Source organism: Arachis duranensis, chromosome 4 (assembly GCF_000817695.3).
Source record: "Arachis duranensis cultivar V14167 chromosome 4, aradu.V14167.gnm2.J7QH, whole genome shotgun sequence".
NCBI classification, from domain to species: Eukaryota; Viridiplantae; Streptophyta; class Magnoliopsida; order Fabales; family Fabaceae; genus Arachis; species Arachis duranensis.
Genome location: NC_029775.3, coordinates 61,327,857 through 61,349,617, shown reverse-complemented (window position 1 = coordinate 61,349,617; position 21,761 = coordinate 61,327,857). Strand labels below are relative to the sequence as shown.

Below are 21,761 nucleotides of genomic sequence, written 5' to 3'. Positions count from 1 at the left end.
TAACTCATCGACTTACTGACAAAAAACTCTGACCTCTTTGCCTAGAAAGCCTCCAACATGCCTTGCATAGACCCTGACCTGATGTACCACAAGCTCGTAGTATACACTGGCTCCCGACATATTCAGCAGAAGCACAGAAAGATTGGACCTGAGTGGACACAAGTCATGGAGGAACAAGTGCAGGACTTGCTGAAGGCAGGATTCATAAGGAAGGTAAAATACCCACTCTAGCTAGCCAACGTCGTATTGGTAAAAAAATCAAATGGGAAATGGAGAATGTGTGTGGACTACACCAACTTTAAGAAAGCCTACCCAAAAGATCCCTATCCACTTCCAGGCATCGACGCTTTAGTTGATGCAGCTTCAGGCTATAAATATTCTCCTTCATGGATGCCTACTTGGGATACAATCAAATCTCAATGCACATACCCGATCAAGAAAAGACCTTGTTCATAACCCCGAAGGCAAACTACTGCTACATAGTAATGCCTTTCGGATTAAAGAATACGGGAGCTACATATCAGTGACTGATGAATAAAGTATCTCCACCCACATACAAAAATTAATGGAAGTTTATGTAGAAGACATGCTCATTAAGACTCAAGAAGACGAGTTGCTACTCTTCGACCTCTCTGAGGTACTTTCCAACATATGGAAGCACGAGATGAGAATAAATCCTATAGAATGTTTTGCCGTAGAGGCTAAAAAGTTCCTAGTGTTCATGATGACCCAAAGAGACATAGAAGCAAACCCAGACAAGTGCTAGGCAATACTCATCATGAAATGCCCGACTTGCATAAAAAAAGCCCAGCAACTAAACAGAAGGCTAGCAGCCCTATCCAGGTTCTTAGCCAGATCGGCCCTAAAGTTACTCCCCTTCTATTCAATCGTGAGAAAAGGAAAACAGTTCGAGTGGATCCCAGAATGCGAAAAGGCCTTCCAAGGCTTCAAGAAATTCTTTGGGCAACCACCCATCCTTACTCGACCTACCCAAGGAGAAGAACTCATTCTATACCAGTCTGTGAGAAATTGAGCAATAGCCTCGGCCTTAGTCCAGAAGATGATGAAGGGCAACAACGCATCGACTTTATCAGCAAAGCCTTGCAAGGGGTTGAATTTGCATACGCCCTTATCCTCACATCCCGAAGGCTCCTTCTAAACTTCTAGACTCACACCATTAAGGTCTGCACTAATCAGCCAATAAAACACATTCTACAGAAGACGAATCTGGCAGGGAGAATCCTGCAGTTGGCAGTGGAGCTCTCTGATTTCGATCTCAGGTATGAAACTTGGATATCCATTAAATCATAGTATCTGGCTGACTTCATTGCCGAATACGCAGATATCCCAGAAGCACCCATTAGGTGGAGCATGTACATTGACGGCTCGTCAATCAAAGCCGGAAGTGGCGTAGGTGTCATACTGGAAAGTGACCACACCCATTAGGTGGAGCATGTACATTGACGGCTCGTCAATCAAAGCCGGAAGTGGCGTAGGTGTCATACTGGAAAGTGACCAAGGAACTCGAATAGAACTATCCCTAAAGTTTGAGTTCCACGCTTCCAACAATCAAGCAGAGTGCGAAAGCCTTACTGGTTGGCTTGAAACTTGCTAAAGTAGTCGGAGCAGAAAAAATAACAGTCTTCAGCAACTCACAAGTAGTCACCTCACAAATCAATGGGAACTACCAGGCCAAAGACCCCACCATGATAAAGTATCTGGAAGTCACTTTAGAACAACTCAAACACTTTAAAGAAAGTGAAGTCGAACACATAACTCGGGAACATAATTCCCGAGCAGACGCTCTTTCAAAGCTAGCCAGTACTAAACCAAGAAGGAACAACAGTAGCCTCATCCAAAAGGCCCTACAGTCTCCATCAATTTCAAAAGAGGAGGAAATACTAAACATATCCAACCAAGACTTAGGATGGATGACTCCTGAAAGAGCATTACCGTTGGCTAAGAATTTCTTCTTGGTTAGAGGAAATAACTTTGTTGCAAGTATAGTTTCCAACCGACAAGCAATGCTCAATCAAAGTTTTAATGATTGGTTGTCACAAGTACAAACCCCAATGAAAATTAACTGAAGTATTCAAACTTTGGGTCGTCTCACAAGGAATCGCAATGAAGTGATCAATTATTGGCTATGAAGGCACAAGGGGGTTTGATTTGATAAAAGGGCAAGAAAATAAATGACAAGAAAAGTAAAACAAACAATTAAAGAAAGCAAGTAATAAAAAGAGACATCCATGACAAGGATTGAGAATATAGGCTTTCTATCTTAGTCACTACTCATAACATTAATTAACAAGAATTTATCTTATTTTGTCATCTCCAACAATGGAATAAAGTACAATATTATCTTCATACGAGAGAAAGTCAAATAAGACTAGTTAATCTCAATCCAAAAGTCCTAATCAACTTACTAATTGATTAGCAAAAGATTAGCATCAATGGAAACAATATTAACTAACAAGTCTAGATCACCAACATAAGTTGGGCCTTCATGACTCAAGGTTGCCTAATTCCTCTTTCCAAGCCAAGTATGCTCGAAAATCTACTCTAACATCTAACCAAGCATTTTGTCAAACACTTGGAAGGCATAAAAGAAAAGCATCATAAAAGTGCAAGGAATTGAAGAATAAATTCTACTACTACCCAATGCGAGAAAAGTAAGATTAACAACTCAAATCAACAATAAAAGAACATAAAACATTAATTGCATTAAAGTAAATCAAGATCCAACAAAGTACTCATAAACATAAAAGATGCTCAAAGGGCAAGTTAACAAGAAAGCTAAGAAGAACAAAGCTATAATAATAAGAAATTATAAAGAAAAATAGATGAAAGCAAGAATAAAACCCAAGATCTAAAATGCAAATTAACCTACACACTAATTCTAGAGAGAAGATGGAGCTTCTCTCTCTAGAAAACTAAACTACATGATGCTAACCTAAAAATAATTGCTCCCCCTCTGTGCAATCTTCAATTCTGCATGAAACAGCCTCAGGAACGAGTTGGATTTGGGCCTGAGAAGCTCAGAAATTGCCCCCAGCGAATTCACTTTAATGAGGTCACGTGCTTGCTGTGACGTGTACGCATGGGTCACGCGTCACCTGGCCTTTTCCTTCTCACGCATACGTGTCATGTCATTAGTACGCGTCACCTGATGATCCTCATCTTCACGCATACGTGTCTGTCACGCGTGCGTGTCGATGTATGCACTCCAAATCCTTGTTTTTCCATGAATTATGCACTTTGCATGCTTTTCTCATCATGTCTTCCATCGAATACTTGCCTTATGAATCTGAAATCACTCAACAAACATATCAAGGCATCGAATGGAATTAAAGTGAATTAAATTGAGCTATTTTAAGGCATAAGAAGCATGTTTTCACTCTTAAGCGCAAAATTATGAAAAATTATAAAACTATGATATTTCATTGAATAAATGTGAGATAAGATGATAAAAATCCCCCAAATTAAGAACAATATAAACCACAAAATTGGGTTTATCAACACCCATAGTCAACTACCTCAAATTTGAGAACCTCCCCGCAGAAGAAAGCGAGGAAAAAAGGCTTAAAAAAAGACACAGAACTACACACTAGTCCATGACATTCTATACAATAGAGGAATCTTAACACCCCTCCTAAAATGCGTGCCAACCTCTGACAGAAAGGGAGTCCTAGAAGACATTCATAGTGGCATGTGCAAAAACCAACTAGGAGCTCAGGCCCTAGACAAGAAGGAAATTCGAGCCGGCTTCTTTTAGCCGACCTTGCAAAAGAAGGCGGCCGTGTTTGTCAAAACGTTCCCTCCTTGCCAGAAGGACGCTAACTTCCATGTAGCGCTCCCCGAAGAACCCATCAGCGTCACCTCACCCTGGCCTTTTGTAAAATAGGGACTTGACCTACTCGGACCATTCCCAATAGGATCAGGACAAGTCGAGTACCTTATAGTAGGGGTCAACTACTTCACTAGGTGGATTGAAGCAGAGCCCTTAGCCACTATCACCACTCAAAAAAGTTAGAAATTCTTATACAAGAATATTGTCACAAGGTTTGGAGTCCCTCACTCCATTAAGCACCAGTTCACCTCCGTAGAACACCCCCAAGCCAACGGACATGCCGAAGGGGCAAACAAAGTCATACTAGCCGGGCTAAAATGCCGAATACAAGATGCAAAGGGAGCTTGGACAGACGAGCTCCCCTAAGTACTATGGGCAAACCGGACCACCCAACATTCTACGACCGAAGAATCACCATTCCAACTTGTTTATAGAATGGAGGCAATGATTCCCAAAGAAGAAGATGAAAGGTTGCCCAGGGTCATCTTCTACAACGAAGAACTCAACCTATGGGCCCAGAGAGAAGAGATTGACACTACTCCCAGAAGTCCGAGAAAGTGCTCAGATTAGAGAGGAAGCCCTAAAGCGTTGAATGGCTCTATGATACAACAAAAAAGTGATCAAGAGGAGCTTCGCCACCAACGACCTTATCCTAATCCAAAACAACATCGTTAGACAGAAATTAGGTGAAGGAAAGTTGGATGCGAACTGGAAAGGACCTTACAACCGAAGTCCTAGGCAAGGGTTACAACAATGTGTCCGACCTCCAAGGGCGAGAGCTCTCGACGTCCTGGCACACCTGTAACCTGAGAAGATGTTATAGTTAGAAAGCCTTGAACCAAGGTGCACTCTTTTTCCTGAAAATAAGGATTTTTAAATGAGGCACCAGGACAAGTGATGAATGGATAATTTATACGCTTTTTGGCATTCTTTTTACATAGTTTTTAGTATGATTTAGTAGTTTTTAGTATATTTTTATTAGTTTTTAAGCAAAATTCACATTTCTAGACTTTACTATGAGAGTATGATTTAGTAGTTTTTAGTATATTTTTATTAGTTTTTAAGCAAAATTCACATTTCTAGACTTTACTATGAGTTTGTGTTTTTTTCTATGATTTCACGTATTTTCTGGCTGAAATTGAGGGACCTAAGCAAAAATCTGATTCAAATGCTGAAAAAGGACTGCTGATGCTGTTGGATTCTGACCTCCCTGCACTCGAAATAGAATTTTTGGAGCTACAGAAACCAAAATTGCGCGCATTCAATTGCGTCGTAAGGTAGACATCCAGGGCTTTTCAGCAATATTTAATAGTTCATACTTTGTCCGAGTTTAGGTGATGCAAACTGGCGTTCAACGCCAACTTTCTGCCCTATTCTGGCGTTAAACGCCATAAATAAGTTGCAAGCTAGAGTCAAATGCCAGAAACAAGTTACAAACTGGCATTTAACTCCAAAGAAGGCCTCTACACGTGAAAGCTTCAATGCTCAGCCCAAGCACACACCAAGTGGGCTCGGAAATGGATTTCTGTATCATTTGCTTATTTTTGTAAACCCTAGTAACTAGTTTAGTATAGAACTTTTTACTATTGTATTAGATATCTTTTTGATCATCCATGATATTGGGATCAGGTCTTTTTCCCTATTTTCAAATTCATATGCCATTTGGGGAGGCTGTCCATTCGGCCATGCCTAGACCTTATCACTTATGTATTTTCAACGGTGAAGTTTCTACACACCATAGATTAAGGTGTGGAGCTCTTCTGTTATTCGAGTATTAATGCAAAGTACTATTGTTCTTCTATTCAATTCATGCTTATTCTTACTCTAAGATATTCATTCGCACATAAGAACATGATGAATTTGATGATTATGTGACACTCATGACCATTCTCACTTATGAACCTGTGATTGACAACCACTTCCGTTCTACATGAAAATAAGCTTAAATGTATATCTCTTGGGTTTCTAATCAACGATTCACATCGACTCCCCTCTGACAATGGGGCATCTAAATCTGAGATTAGAACCTTTGTGGTATAAGCTAGAATCCATTGGTAGCATTCTTGAGATCCGAAAAGTCTAAACTTTGTCTCTGGTATTCCGAGTAGGATCTGGGATGGGATAACTGTGACGAGCTTCAAACTCGCTACTGTAGGGCATGGTGATAGACACAAAAGGATAGTAAATCCTATTCTTACACAATCGAGAACCAACAGCTGATTAGCCATATTATATCTGTGCATGGTATTTTTCATCCGAGACGAGAAATCTGACAGTTGATTAGCCGTACATAAACCGTTGAGGACCATTTTCACTGAGAGGACGGAAAGTAGCCATTGACAACGGTGACACCCAACATACAGCTTGCCATAGAAAGGAGTATGAAGGATTGGATGAAGGCAGTAGGAAAGCAAAGATTCAGAAGGAACAACGCATCTCCATACCCTTATCTGAAATTCCCACCAATAAATTGCATAAGTATCTCTATCTTATTTTATGTTTATTTATCTTTTAATTATCAAAACTCTATAACCATTTGAATTAGCCTGACTGAAATTTACAAGATGACCATAGCTTGCTTCAAGCCGACAATCTCCGTGGGATCGACCCGTATTCACATAAGGTTTATTACTTGGACGACCCAGTGCACTTGCTGGTTAGTTGTGCGAAGTTGTGAAAAAGAGTTGAGATTACAATTGTGCGTACCAAGTTGTTGGCGCCATTGAGATCACAATTTCGTGCACCAAGTTTTTGGTGCCGTTGCCGGGGATTGTTCGAGTTTGGACAACTGACGGTTCATCTTGTTGCTTAAATTAGGTAATTTTCCAACCTTTATTTTATTTTCAAAAAATTTTTCAAAAATATTTCAAATTTTTTTTTCTTTTTCGTTATTTTCAAAATAATTTTCAAAAAAATACAAAAAAATTATAAAATCATAAAACAAAAAAAAATATTGTGTTTCTTGTTTGAGTCTAGTGTCAATTTTTAAGTTTGGTGTCAATTGCATGTTTTTAAAATTTGTGCATATTTTGAAAAATTTCATGCATTGCATTCTTTATTATCTTCAAGTTGTTCTTGACAAGTCTTCTTGTTTGATCTTCATATTTTCTTGTTTTGTGTCTTTTGTTGTTTTTCATATGCATTTTTGAATTATTAATGTCTAAACATGAAAAATCTCTAAGTTTGGTGTCTTGCATGTTTTTCCTTTCTTGAAAATTTTCAAAAATAAGTTCTTGATGTTCATCATGATCTTCAAAGTATTCTTGGTGTTCATCTTGACATTCATAGTGTTCTTGCATGCATTATTTGTTTTAATCCAAAATTTTTATGTGTTGAGTCATTTTGTGGTTTTTCTCTCTCCTCATTAAATTCAAAAAATCAAAAAATATCTTTTCCTTATTTAACTCATAAATTTCAAAATCTTTGGGTTGACTCAGTAAAATTTTTTTAAAATAAGTTGTTTCTCGTTAGTCAAGTCAAGATTTCAATTCTAAAAATCTTATCTTTTCAAACTTTTTCAAAAATCAAATCTTTTTCATTTTTCTTTTATATGTTTGAAATTTTTTTAAAATTGATTTTCAAAATCTTTTTCTTATCTTTATTTCATAATTTTTGAAATTAACACTAACAATTAATGGTTTGATTCAAACATTTAAAGTTTGTTACTTTCTTGTTAAGAAAAATTCAAACTTTAAATTTTAGAATCATATCTTTTGATTTCTTGTGAGTCAAGTCATTAATTCTGATTTTAAATCAAATCTTTTTCAAACTAAATTTCAATCATATATTTTCAAATATATCTTTTTTCAAATCATATCTTTTTTCTTGGAAGATGGCTTCATTACTACGTTAAAAGCCACAATCATATATTTTCAAATATATCTTTTTTCAAATCATATCTTTTTTCTTGGAAGATGGCTTCATTACTACGTTAAAAGCCACGTTAACTTAGTTAACGTGGGTTCTAACGTAGGGGATTAAGGCAATTAGAGCGTTAGTGACAAAGGTGAGTGTCACTAACGCTCTCGAAGGTGATAGGTGCCCACGTTAAGAGCTACGTTAGCTAAGCTAACGTAAGAACTAACGTAGGAGGCAAAAGGCAAGCAACGTTAATGGGCATCTCCTTGTCAAGTCTTTGAATCTCTCCCATGCTTCATAAAGTGTCTCACCATCTTGTTGCCTGAAAGTTTGCACCTCAGTTCTTAGTCTATTAATCTTTTGAGGAGGGTAAAATCTTGCTAAAAACTTGTTCACTACCTCCTCCCAATCTGTCAGGCTTTCTTTTGGGAAGGATTCAAGCCACTTTGTTGTCTTGTCCATGAGTGAAAAGGGGAACAAGAGCATCCTATAGACATCCGGGTGGACTCCATTTGTCTTCACTGTGTCACAAATCCTCAAGAAGGTGGTCAAGTGTTGGTTAGGGTTTTCTTGAGCACCTCCTCCAAATGAGAAATTATTTTGCACCAAAGTGATGAGCTGAGGTTTTAGCTCGAAATTGTTGGCATGAATGGTGGGTTTCTGAATGCTGCTTCCACAGTTTCCTGGACTAGGATTGATATAGGATCCTAAGACCCTCCTTTCATGCCCAACCCGGTTTGCATGGCCTTCTCTGGCATGATTATGAGCTTCTTCTTCATGATTGTTCTCCAAATTCTCTTCCATGTTGGGTTCAAAATACTCTTCCTCTTCCTCAGCAACAACAATTCTTTTTCCTCTTGCTTCCATTTTTCGTCTCCAAAGGGTTCTCTCTGGCTCTGAATCAAAGGATGTTGAGATTCCTTCTCTTCTCCCTATCATACAACAAACAGAATGCACAACAGGAGATATAATGAAGACAATTTTTTGTCAGCATGATTGTTAGTGTGAGTGATGCAATTTATCAAACAGTTAGTGGGTTAGTGAGCTGAATTATGGTAAACTAAGAAAGGAGAACAGAAATTAGAGAGGGAATAGGGGATGAGGAAGAAATTAAAAACAAACTAAGGTAAATTACTGAATATAGAAAATAATAACGGAAAAAAATGCTCAATCTAGTGATCTTCTAGCTTAATCATTGTTGATTCAAAATCAATCCCCGGCAACGGCGCCATAAACTTGATGCATGAAAACTTGTCTCTCAACAAATTTTCCTTCGGCAAGTATACCGAATTATTGTCAAGTAAAACTCATTATAGAGTAAGGTCGAATCCCACAAGGATTGATTGGTCAAGCAACTTTAGTTAAAAGAATATGCTAGTCGAGCTAAACAGAATTTAGATTGAGATGCAGAAATTTAAATGACTAGAAAGTAAATAGCAGAAATTAAAGTGCAGAATCTTAAATGGGGAATTGGGTAATGCTCATAAAAGTAAATGGAAAAAATTAAAGAGAATGGGTAAGATCAGAAATGGGGGGATCATTGGGTTTAGGAGATGTTGCAATTCTCCGGATCAAGTTCATTCTCATCTCTTCCTCAATCAATGCATTCATTGATCTCCTTGGCAATCTTAAGTGAGTGAATCCCAATGCTTTGGTAATCCAATCTCTCAAATCTTAATCAATAGCCAATTCCTTGGTCAATTTCTCATGAGAAGAGATGAAGTATGGTCACTGATTATACCACATACATTTCACATTTCAAGTATTGAGGGGATTATAGTCATATATCCATCCCAACCCAAATTGGTCCAGCATGAGAAAGCAATTCTAGCATGATCTCTTCATTCCTCTTCCAAGGTTCCGAAGAGATCCAATTATGGAGAGTTTCTTTTCCAAGATAACTAACCAATTGAATTAAGATTGAAAGCTTTCTAGTAAAATCAAGAGAAAATATAGAAGAAGAAGAATGAAAACTAATATTGATCCATCAAATTACAGCAGAGCTCCCTAACCCAATGAAAAGGGTTTAGTTGTTCATAGCTCTAGGAATCAAAAATGGCAAAAAGAATAATCCATGCTAGAAGTACAGAAAAGTAAATATGCAGAGAGTAGTTCTCCAAGGTGCAAAAGTCTCTCTCTAGTTCAAAACTACTCCTATATATACTACTCTTCATGATCTTCTAGTGAGTTCTTCAAGTCTTGGATGTGGGCTTTGGACCTTGAGTTGAAGCAATCCTCATCTTTAGTGGGCCCATCTTGCAGAGAAATATGAATTAGGCTTGGGCATTTAGTGAGATTAATCGTAGAATACATTTCTGGGTGCGAGAACGTTAGTGGCATTTACCATTTCCACTAACGTTCCACCCTTATATGCCCACGTTATTCTCAACATTAGAAGTCTTAACGTGACTTCTAACGTTCCTTCTCAATTTTTGGCCAACGTTAATGGGACTCACTTTTCCCATTAACGTTGGCTTGTGCCCCTTTTTGCAAACGTTAATGGGAATCACTTTTCCCATTAACGTTGCTTGCCTTTTGCCTCCTACGTTAGGTCTTACGTTAGCTTAGCTAACATAGCTCTTAACGTGGGCAACTATCACCTTCGAGAGTGTTAGTGACACTCACCTTTGTCACTAATGCTCTAATTGCCTTAATCCCCTATGTTAGAACCCACGTTAACTAAGTTAACGTGGCTTTTAACGTAGTAATGAAGCCATCTTCCAATGTTAGTGACAAAAGTGAGTGTCACTAACGTTGGTTCTTTGAACCCCACTCCACGTTAACTTTCACATTAACAATATTAACGTGAGAGTTAACGTAGGCAATGAAAATGATCCAATGTTAGTGACAAAAGTGAGTGTCACTAGCGTTGGCAGTGTTGATCCTTGTCCCTGTTAGAGTTCACGTTAACTTAGTTAACGTGACTCTTAACGTGGGGCATTGCCTAGTTTCCCAACGTTAGTGGTGTTCACTTTTACCACTAGCGTTGAAGAGAAACGTTATTGGAGTTTACGTTTCTCATTAACGTGGAGTCCTTCTTTCCTTCTACGTTAAGTACCACGTTAACTAAGTTAACGTGGCTTTTAACGTAGGCTAAGAAGTGGCTTCGCAGGCGTTATTGGTGATCACTTTTCTCATTAACGTTGCAAGCCAATTTCCATCCCACATTAGTAGTCACGTTAACTAAGTTAACATGAATGCTAACGTGATTCTTCCATGCTTCATTTGTCCTGAAATCAAGCAATTAAAGTGCATCAAAGCTCTAGCCAAAATCATGAGATTATGCATCATTAAAATATCATGTAATTCTGGCAAAAAATCTCATGAAATCATGCAAAATTCACAATAGTTGCTTGAATGAAGGTGTAAGTGTATTTTCATCCAAAACTTGCCTTGTTTACTAGGAAAATGCACGAAACTACCCTAAAATAGTAAAGAAAAGGTCAGTGAAACTGGCCTAGATGCCCTGGCATCACTTTTCCTTTTTAATTAATTTTCGAATTTCCCTCTCTCTCTTTCTATTTATTTTATTTATTTACTAACACTTCTTTTCTCAAAATTTGAACTCCTCCCTTCTCTATGTTCGAATTCTTCTTCTTCCTTCTTCATTCTTATTCTTCTTCTCTTCTACTCACACAAAGGAATCTCTATACTGTGACATAGAGGATTCATCTTCTTTTCTGTCCTCTTCTTTTTCATATGAGCAGGAGCAAGGACAAGGACATTCTTGTTGAAGCAGATCCTGAACCTGAAAGGACTCTGAAGAAGAAGCTAAAGTACAACAATCCAGAGAAAAACTTACAGAGAATCTCGAAAAAGAAGTAATGGCCGAACCCAACAACAATGCAAGGAAGATGCTTGGTGACTTTACTGTACCAAATTCCAACTTCCATGGAAGATGCATCTCGATTCCTGCCATTGGAGGAAACAATTTTGAGCTAAAGCCTCAGTTAGTTTCTCTGATGCAATAGAATTGGAAATTTCATGGACTTCCATCAGAAGATCCTTTTCAGTTCTTAACTAAATTTTTGCAGATCTGTGATACTGTTAAGACCAATGGAGTTGATCTCGAGGTCTATAAGCTTATGCTTTTCCCTTTTGCTGTAAGAGACAGAGCTAGAACATGGTTAGACTCTCAGCCTAAAGATAGCATGAACTCTTGGGATAAGCTGGTCATGGCTTTCTTAGCCAAAATTTTTCCTCCTCAAAAGCTGAGCAAGTTTAGAGTGGATGTTCAAACCTTCAGGTAGAAATAAGGTGAATTCCTCTATGAAGCTTGGGAAAGATACAAGCAACTGACCAAAAAGTATCCTTCTAACATGCTTTCAGAATGGACCATCCTGGATATATTCTATGATGGTCTATCTGAATTGTCTAAGATGTCATTAGACCATTCTGCAGGTGGATCTATTCACCTGAAGAAAATGCTTGCAGAAGCTTAGGAACTTATTGAAATGGTTGCAAATAACCAGTTCATGTACACCTCTGGAAGGAATCCTATGAGTAATGGGATACCTCAGAGGAAGGGAGTTCTTGAAATTAATGCTCTGAATGCCATATTGGCTCAGAACAAAATATTGACTCAACAAGTCAATATGATTTCTCAGAGTCTGAATGGATTGCAAAATGCATCCAACAGTACTAAAGAGGTATCTTTTGAAGAAGAAGCTTATGATCGTGAGAACCCTGCAATGGCAGAGGTGAATTACATGGGTGAAGCCTATAGAAATACCTATAATTCCTCATGGAGAAATCATCCAAATTTCTCATGGAAGGATCAACAAAAGCCTCAACAAGGCTTTAATAATGGTGGAAGAAACAGGTTTAGCAATAGCAAGCCTTTTCCATCATCCTCTCAGCAACAGACAGAGAATTCTAAGAAGAGTCCCTCTAGCTTAGCAAACATAGTCTCTGATCTATCTAAGGCCACTCTAAGCTTCATGAATGAAACAAGGTCCTCCATTAGAAATTTGGAGGCACAAGTGGGCCACCTGAGTAAAAGAGTCACTGAAACTCCTCCTAGTACTCTCCCAAGCAATACAGAAGAGAATCCAAAAAGAGAGTGCAAGGCCATAACCTTACTTGGTGTGGCCGAACCTAGAGAGGAGGAGGAGGACGTGAATCCCAGTAAGGATGACCTCATGGGATGTCCTCTGGACAAAAAGGAGTTTCCAATTGAGGAACCTAAGGAATCTGAAGCTCATCTAGAGACCATAGAGATTCCATTGAACCTACTTCTTCCCTTCATGAGCTCTGATGAATATTCCTCCTCTGAGGAGGATGAAGATATTACTGAAGAGTAAGTTGCTAAGTACCTTGGAGCAATCATGAAGCTGAATGCCAAGTTATTTGGTAATGAGACTTGGGTGGATGAATCCTCCTTCCTCACCAACAAACTGAATGACTTGGTTAGGCAGACATTACCTCAAAAGAAACAAGATCCTGGTAAATTCTTAATTCCATGTACCATAGGCACCATGACCTTTGAAAAGGCTCTGTGTGACCTGGGGTTAGGCAAAAACTTAATGCCACTCTCTGTAATGGAGAAACTGGGAACCTTTGAGGTACAGGCTGCCAAATTCTCATTAGAGATGGCAGACAAATCCATGAAAAAGGCTTATGGACAGGTAGAGGACGTGCAAGTAAAGGTCAAAGGCCTTTACATCCCTGTTGATTTCATAATCCTAGACACTGGGAAAGATGAGGATGAATCCATCATCCTTGGAAGACCCTTCCTAACCACAACAAAAGCTATGATTGATGTGGACAGAGAAGAGTTGATCCTTCAATTGAATGAGGACTACCTTGTGTTTAAAACTCAAGGATCTCCCTCTGTAACCATGGAGAGGAAGCAAGAAAAGCTTCTCTCAATGCAGAGTCAAACAAAGCCCCCACAGTCAAACTCTAAGTTTGGTGTTGGGAGGCCACAACCAAACTCTACGTTTGGTGTTGGGAGGTCCCAACAATGCTCTGAACATCTGTGAAGCTCCATGAGAAGCTCACTGTCAAGCTATTGACATTAAAGAAGCACTTATTGGGAGGCAATCCAATTTTATCTATCTATGTTATTTCTTATTTTCTTAGGTTGATGGTCAGGTGGAGTCACAAAAACAACTGCAAAAATTATAGAAAAATAAAAAAATAGCATTAAAAACAACACACCTTGGAGGAGAAACTTATTGGCATTTAAAAACCAGAAAGAAGCACCAGACTGGCGTTAAACGCCAGAAAGAAGCACCAGACTAGCGTTAAACGCCAGAAAGAAGCAACAAACTGGTGTTAAACGCCAGAAAAAGGTTGCAGCTTAGCATTTAACGCCAGGAAAGGAATAAAAGCTGGTGATTAACGCCAGAAACAAGCAGCAGTTTGGTGTTAACCCCACCTCTCTCTCTCCCCCCTCAGACATCTCTATAACACTCTACCCAAAACACCATTCACCAATCACCTCCATATCTCTTCCCCAAAAACCCCACCTACTTCACTTTCAAATTCAAACACTTTTCCCTCCCAAACCCATCCAATTCCATCCCTAAAAATACTCCTCTTCACTCCTTCATTTTCACACATCACAAACACTCTCTTACCCCCTTGGCTGAACCACTATCTCCCTCCATCTCCTCCATTTTCTTCTTCTCCTCCTCCTTCTTTCTTTCTTCTTTTACTCGAGGACGAGCAAATCTTTTTTGTTTGGTGTGTTAAAATTATTGCTTTTTGTTTTTCCATAACCATTTATGGCACCTAAGGCCGGAGAAACCTTTAGAAAGAAGAAAGGGAAGGCAAAAGCTTCTACCTCCGAGTCATGGGAGATGGATAGATTCATCTCAAAGGTCCATTAAAACCACTTCTATGAAGTTGTGGCCACGAAGAAGGTGATCCCTGAGGTCTCTTTCATGCTCAAGAAAAATAAGTATCCAGAGATCTGACATAAAATCCGAAGAAGAGGTTGGGAAGTTCTTACCAATCCCATTCAACAAGTTGGAGTCTTAATGGTTCAAGAGTTCTATGCCAATGCATGGATCACTAGGAACCAAAATCAAAGTATGAACCCAAATCCAAAGAATTGGCTTACAATGGTTCGGGGGAAATACTTAGATTTCAGTCCGAAAAATGTAAGGTTGGCGTTCCACTTGCCAATGATGCAAGAAAACGCACGCCCCTACACTAGAAGGGTCAACTTTGATCAAAGGTTGGATCAAGTCTGCATGGACATATGTGTAGAAGGAGCTCAATGGAAAAGAGACTCAAGAGGCAATTGATGACTAAAATTCACTACCCCTTTTAAAATTTAGTGAATTAGTTCTTTTGGCAAGTGCACCAAAATTATCGCTAAGTAATAACCCACAGTGGAGTGGGATCGTATCCACAGAGATTGGCAAATTCAAGCAGTTTTAATTGATTGATGAATTAGTCAAGCGAATCAATAAGATTGTGAAGTGAAGAATTGTAAATAACATAAACATAAATTACTAGAATATAGAGAAAAGCAATAAAGTGCAGGAATGGAAATTGCAGAATGTAAATTGCTGAATCATAAATGACTTGAATGTAAATGGGAGTGGGAAATTACTAAATGTAAAATTAAGCAGTAAAGAAATGGATAGATAAGAAAGGGGAAATTCATTGAGATTGGGAGATATTGTCTCTTTGGATCATATCTAGCTTACATCCTCTTCAATCATGCAACTCATTGACCTCTTGGCAATCATGATTGATTGAGCCCCAATCCCTTGGTGACTCAATCTCTCAGATCTTGATCAATAGCCAATTCCTTGGTCTAATTGCTCATGAAGAGAGATATGCTTGGTCCCTGATTATACCACACACCCTCATAGGTCGAGGTAGAGGGGGGATTATATGTCACGTATCCCATCACCAAAACCCATATTCTACTTAAGTGTGAGAAGGGATTTCAAGCATGGCTTCATGTTTCCTTTCCCAAGGTTCCCATGAAACCATATTGCATTCAATCTCTTTGCCAAGATAATTGAACACTAAGCATTCAGAATGAAATTCTTTATAGAAAATCAAATAGAAGATGAAGAGAAGAGGAAGTTCACTATTATCAATCCATCAAGTACAACAGAGCTTCCTCTCTCAATAAGAGGGAAGTTAGCTACTCATAGCTTGAAAAGTACTCAAAAGTGGAGTGTAAAAGTGGATCTAAGACTAACTGCTTAACCCCTCTTTAGTACTTCTTGGGGGTATTTATACTACTCCTATTAAAAAATAAAAGAATTACAAATGTGAAAAATGGAAAATTACATTTTGGAGGGAAAGAAAACACTCAATAAGCGTGACTTCTTAGCTGGCGTGTGGCTGGCGCTTTACCAGCGTGTCACGTGCCCTTCAAACTAACTTGGCGTGCCACGCTCAATACTTCAAGTGGCATGCTCGTTCTTTTTGTCAACCTTGGCGTGCCACGCCTTCGAACTCATGTGGCACGCTATAGTGGAATTCTTGTGTTGGCGTGCCACGCCTTCGAGCTCAAGTGGCATGCCCTTTGCTTTTTCCACTTTTCTTTGCCTCTGGAAACTTGAACTAGCGTGGCATGCCCAGGGTCTGGCATGCCACGCCCTTGTTGTGTGCTTGGCTAAGCTCCTCTGGAAGTTTGCACTAGAGTGGCACGCCCAGGGTCTGGCGTGCCACGCCCCTTTCTGAGTGAATGGTTCCTCTGTTTGGCGCGCCACGCCACGAACTCAAGTAGTACTCCCCAATGCTTCTTTGCTCTTTGAATGACAATGGCGTGCCACGCCTGGTTGCTCAAGTGGCGCACCTAAGTGAAGAATAGTGAACGGTGTGCCACGCCTTCGATACCAAGTGGCACGCCCCATGTAATTGGCCTCCTTCATCCTCTCTGGAAACTTATACCAGCGTGCCACGCCCATGATCTTGTCTTGTTCCAGTAGTTGGCGTGCCACGCCTCAGCCTTCAAGTGGCACGCCATAGTGACATGCTCGGATTGGCGTGCCACGCCTTCGACACCAATTGACACGCCCCATCCTTGCTCATGTTATCTTGTGCATTAGCGTGCCACGCCTGGTTGCTCAAGTGGCATGCCTAGGTGAGGTTGAGAGGTCGGCGTGCCACGCCTTCGACTTCAAGTGGTACGCCCATTCTTCAATTGCCTTCAGCCCCTCTCTGAATCATTGTACCAGCGTGCCACGCCATGCTACTCAAGTGGCACGCCCATGTATTTGTGCACTCTTCAAGCTTGGCGTGCCACGCCTGGGTCTTCAAGTGGCACGCCAAAGTGACTTTTTGGAGCTGGTGTGCCAAGCCTTTGACACCAAGTGGCACGCCATAGTGGAGATTCTTCTTGAGATGGTGAGTTGGCGTGCCACACCCCTTTGCTCAAGTGGCACGCCCATAGTAGTTGATGGGTCAGGCGTGCCATGCCCAACCTGGCATGCCACGCCCCTTTTATGTCCTCCATTTTGCTTTCTGGAATTTTGTACTAGCGTGCCACGCCCAGTCCCTGGCGTGCCACGCCTGATGTGTGGAAAACGATCCAACACAAAACTCACCGGCAAGTGTACCGGGTCGCATCAAGTAATAATAACTCACATGAGTGAGGTCGATCCCACAGGGATTGAAGGATTGAGCAATTTTAGTTTAGTGGTTGATTTAGTCAAGCGAATCAAGTTTTGGTTGAGTGGGTTGTATTTAACAGAAGATAAATTGCTTGAAATGTAAATGGAGAAGGGAAATTGCAGTTAATTAAAGAACAGGAAAGTAAAATAGACTGAATCTTAAAGAACGGGAAATTAAATGACTGAAACTTAAAGTGCAAGAAATGTAAATTGCAGTAACTTAAATGGCAAGGAATGTAAATTGCTTGAATGTAAAAGGGATTTGAGGACTGGGATTGCAGAATCTAAACAGAGAGAAAGTAAATTGCAACAATTAATAAAGCAGAAATTGAATTGGAAGCAATGAGGACTCAAACAGAAATTGAAATTAAAGTGCAGCAAGGTTCACAGAAGAACCAAAAGTAAATTGGGATCTCAGGGTTCAAGAGACTAGGTAGCAGAGCCTAGATCTCAATTACCTTCCTAGATCCAAGTTCTCAAAGCAATTGACAAGAAATTGAAGAAGAAACAGTAAAGAGAATGTGAATGGATTCAATTGTGCAGAAAAGAAATTAAAGAGACTTTGAATGGAGATTGAGACAGAATTTCCTCAATTCTTCACACCCAAAACTTAAAACAAGGAAATTAAAAAGACCCAAGCAAGAATGAGGAAGAAGAGAGATCAATTCCCCTCCCCAATTCTCTGAAATCTCAGTGAAGACACCAAGAGAAGTTCCAAAGTGCAAAAGTAAAATTCAAAGCTCAAAAGAAAGTGCCAAATTCAAAAGCTAAGCCAAAAGTTTCTAATTACATCAAACTAGCTCCTATTTATACACTTTCTATTCTTGGATTTTGGGATTTGGATGGGCATTTGATTTGGTGAAGAAATGAATTAAAATGGATTTTGAATTAAATTTTCGGCCCAAAAAAAAGCTTCCAGGAGGCTGCCCTGCCCTTGTGGAGGGCAGGGCAGGATTTGGTGCGTGTTGGTGCTTGCTTGGTGCGGCTTTGTGCGGCTTGGTGCAGCCTGGTGCGCAGAACGCTGCCCTGCCCGCGCGGAGGGCAGGGCAGGAAAAATTGGTGCGCCAGAAATGTGCCACGGTGCGTGCTTGGTGCTGCCAGATTCAAGCTGTTATGCGCGCTGGTGCTGCCAGGATCGTGCCTTGGTGCGCAGAATGCTGCCCTGCCCTCGCGCCAGGATCGTGTGTGGTGCGCGGTGGTGCTGCCAGGGTAGTGATTTGGTGCGCGTGTGTGGTGCGCGCTGGTGCTGCCAGGGTAGTGATTTGGTGCGCTAGACTCACTTCTGGTGCGCCAGAGTTGTGCACCAACAAAATGCTGCCCTGCCCTCGCGGAGGGTAGGGCAGTGTTTCCAAAATGAAGTCCCACATTCGAATCCGGGCAGAAACACACGCTCAGTCATTTTCCTTGGTTTCTTGGCACGGTAATGGGACTTAGTTGTTTGCTTCTTCATGGTCCCATGTTCAACTCTTCTGGCAAGCATTTGGAGACATTTTCCTTTGATTTTCTTCCTTGGTGAGCCCGATATTGCCCTTGTGGAGGGCAGGGCAACATTTTATTCCTCTTGATTCCAAGGCACCAATTTGTGCTCTGCCCTTGTAGTGGGCAGGATTGGGATTTGGATGGGCTTTTGATTTGGTGAAGAAATGAATTGAATTGGATTTTTAATTCAATTTTTGGCCCAAAATTAATGACTCCCAGGAGGCTGCTCTGCCCTTGCGGAGGGCAGGGCAGGATTTGGTGCGTGTTGGTGCTTGCTTGGTGCGGCTTGGTACGGCTTGGTGCGCCAGATGGGTGCTTGGTGCGCTGCTTGGTGCTGCCAGATTCAAGCTGTGGTGCGCGCTGGTGCTGCCAGGAACGTCCTTGGTGCGCCAGGTTCATGCACCAACAAAATGCTGCCCTGCCCTCGCGGAGGGCAGGGCAGTGTTTCCAAAATGAAGTCCCGCGTTCGAATCCGGGCAGAAACACACGCTCAGTCATTTTCCTTGGTTTCTTGGCACGGTAATGGGACTTAGTTGTTTGCTTCTTTATGGTCCCGTGTTCAACTCTTGTGGCAAGCATTTGGAGACATTTTCCTTTGATTTTCTCCCCTTGTGAGCCTGATACTGCCCTTGTGGAGGGTAGGGCAACAATTTATTCCTCTTGATTCCAAGGCACAAATTTGTGCTCTGCCCTTGTAGTGGGCACGGCAGAGTTGCCTTCTTTGCTTGGTTCCCTTATGTTGCCTTCCTAGAGGGCAGTGTGCCCTTGTGGAGGGCAATGCTTGCCTCCCCCATTGTATGCGGCACACTTTTCCTTCCTTTGACCACGCTTCCTTCTCCTTGGGTCACGCTTTCTTAGGCCACGTTTTTCTCTTTTATTCTTTTCTTCACCTAAAATAAACCAAAACAACCACACCAAGTATCACTAAATTCATAAGGCTTATAAATCAATTAAAATTCAATTAAAATTAGCTTAAACCTCATGAGTTAACATTAATTTCATGGTGGTTGCTTGATTTAAAGAAGTTGTGCAATTTCACTCCAAATCACTTACTTAAGAAGCAAGAAAGTGCATAATGACTAACAAAACAAATGAAATTAGCTTGAAAAATGGGTATATGATGACTTGTCATCAACGCCCACATGCATGCTTGGACCTCCCTTCTGGAATTTATTACTGGCGTGCCACGCCTTGCCCCTGGTGTGCCACGCGAGTGCATTTTTTGTGGCGTTTGCTCCAAATGGCACGCCAGTTTCACACGCCCAGCTTCTTGTTTATCTTCTACCCATTTTTTGATGCCTTTTTCACCTGCAATTTAGTACAACTCATCTCAAAGTAGTGTACCATAATATCCATCAAATAATGCATGAATTGTCCTGATTAAATGAGATTTGTGCTCTTTTATGGTCTTCTTTATGCAAGAAAGAAGGGTAGATGATGTAAGTCATCACAACACCAAACTTAAGCTTTGCTTGTCCCAAGCAAATCAATGTGAGTAAACTTTTATATCTTGAGACCTTGGCTTCGAATGATTGTAATACAACTAAGTGTATAACACATGTATGAATGTTTTAATTATCATGGAAAGCTCTTAGATCCTTGAGGCTTCCCTTAGGTATAGGATTTAGTGGTCCTTTCTATTGATTGTCACCTTGAAGTAGTAAGGGTTGTTTTGCTTTCTTGACCACGAATCTAAGTGTTCTGTCTCAAGAAAACCCTTTAATTAGGCTTTCAATTAGAACTCCCAAACCAGTTGGTTTTAAGGTACTAGGTGTTGAGACATCCCTAAGAATTTACTTGCCCAGGTCTCTTCTTGACACATCTTCACCACAAGCATCTACTAAGATTATTAATTCTTTTTGAGGATTTTAATGTTACTTTTTCTATCTCAGTAGTTGATGCTAAGAGCCTTGGGCCTTTATTGCTTACTACCTCTTGGTTCTATGGATATTCAAGGAACACCCCTTAGTCTTTCTTTGTTATACCTTCTAGGACTAGTTGCTCTCCATGACTCATTTTCTTTTTAGTTCATCCAAGGTTCTACACTTAGTTTCTTATTTCTTAGCTTGTTTGATGATCCCTCTTGGCTTTGGTTTCTCTTATTATTTTTGCACAACTCACAGTAACTCTTATGGAGATAAGCTCTACTCTTATTTAAGTTGAAATGAAGACTTGAAATACATGACATCTTCTTTCTTGTAAAAAAACCATAAAGACTTCAAGCAGGAATTAAAACTAAGCATGAAACATAAACTATCTTAGCATGATTATTCAAGAAGTAAATAAAGCAAAAGGTTAAACAGAATTCAGAAATTGGAATTTGTCAACCATGGGACTCAACAACCTTGAGCAACTTCATCTTTAATTCATTGGCCCCTTCCATTTGTCCTTCTTCTTGGGAGGGGATGAGCCACCTTCATCCGGCTTGGAGGAACCTTCTTGAGCCTTGGTGTCCTTGGGCTTCCAAAATCCTAGCCTCCTCATGTAATTTCTCTCATCCTCCTTATGTTTGGCTAGGATTTTATCTTATCTTGCACTTAGCTCTTCCATCCCTTGCATGAAGGTTGGGTATCCTGGGTTTAGAGCGGCAACAGCATTACACAAGTGATTCAGCTTTGCTTGTGTGTTGATGTCATACTGCCTCCTAGATATAGTCTTGGCATCATAGAGATGTCTGAATTTAGCCAAGTTCCTCTGTTGCCACTTGCCTTGCTCTATTACTTTGTCCAGTGTGCTTCGCACCTCTCCTCAGTCAAATTATTCTTGCTGCTCCTTCCTCATATGCTCCCAATTCTCTTGGAGTTGTTGAATGTTCTGGTTGACTTGGCTCCATTATTGTTGCTGAGCCTTCTTGAATTGATTGACATCTTCCCTCAAGTGGTGTAAGTCTCCCTTCATTTAGTGTACATCTTTTTACAATTGCTCCCAGTTGAATCCCTCTGAAAATTGTTAATATTGGTAGTGTGGTGGTGGTTGAAGTGCTA

At 40.3% G+C, this 21,761-nt stretch overlaps 1 non-coding gene across 1 annotated transcript; it reads left to right on the top strand.

The window, feature by feature from the left end:
* Positions 1–7,951: 7,951 nt before the first annotated feature.
* Positions 7,952–8,059, top strand: LOC127747048 (small nucleolar RNA R71). The gene has a single exon (XR_008008853.1). It is a non-coding gene; the product is annotated as a small nucleolar RNA R71 (small nucleolar RNA).
* Positions 8,060–21,761: the final 13,702 nt, after the last annotated feature.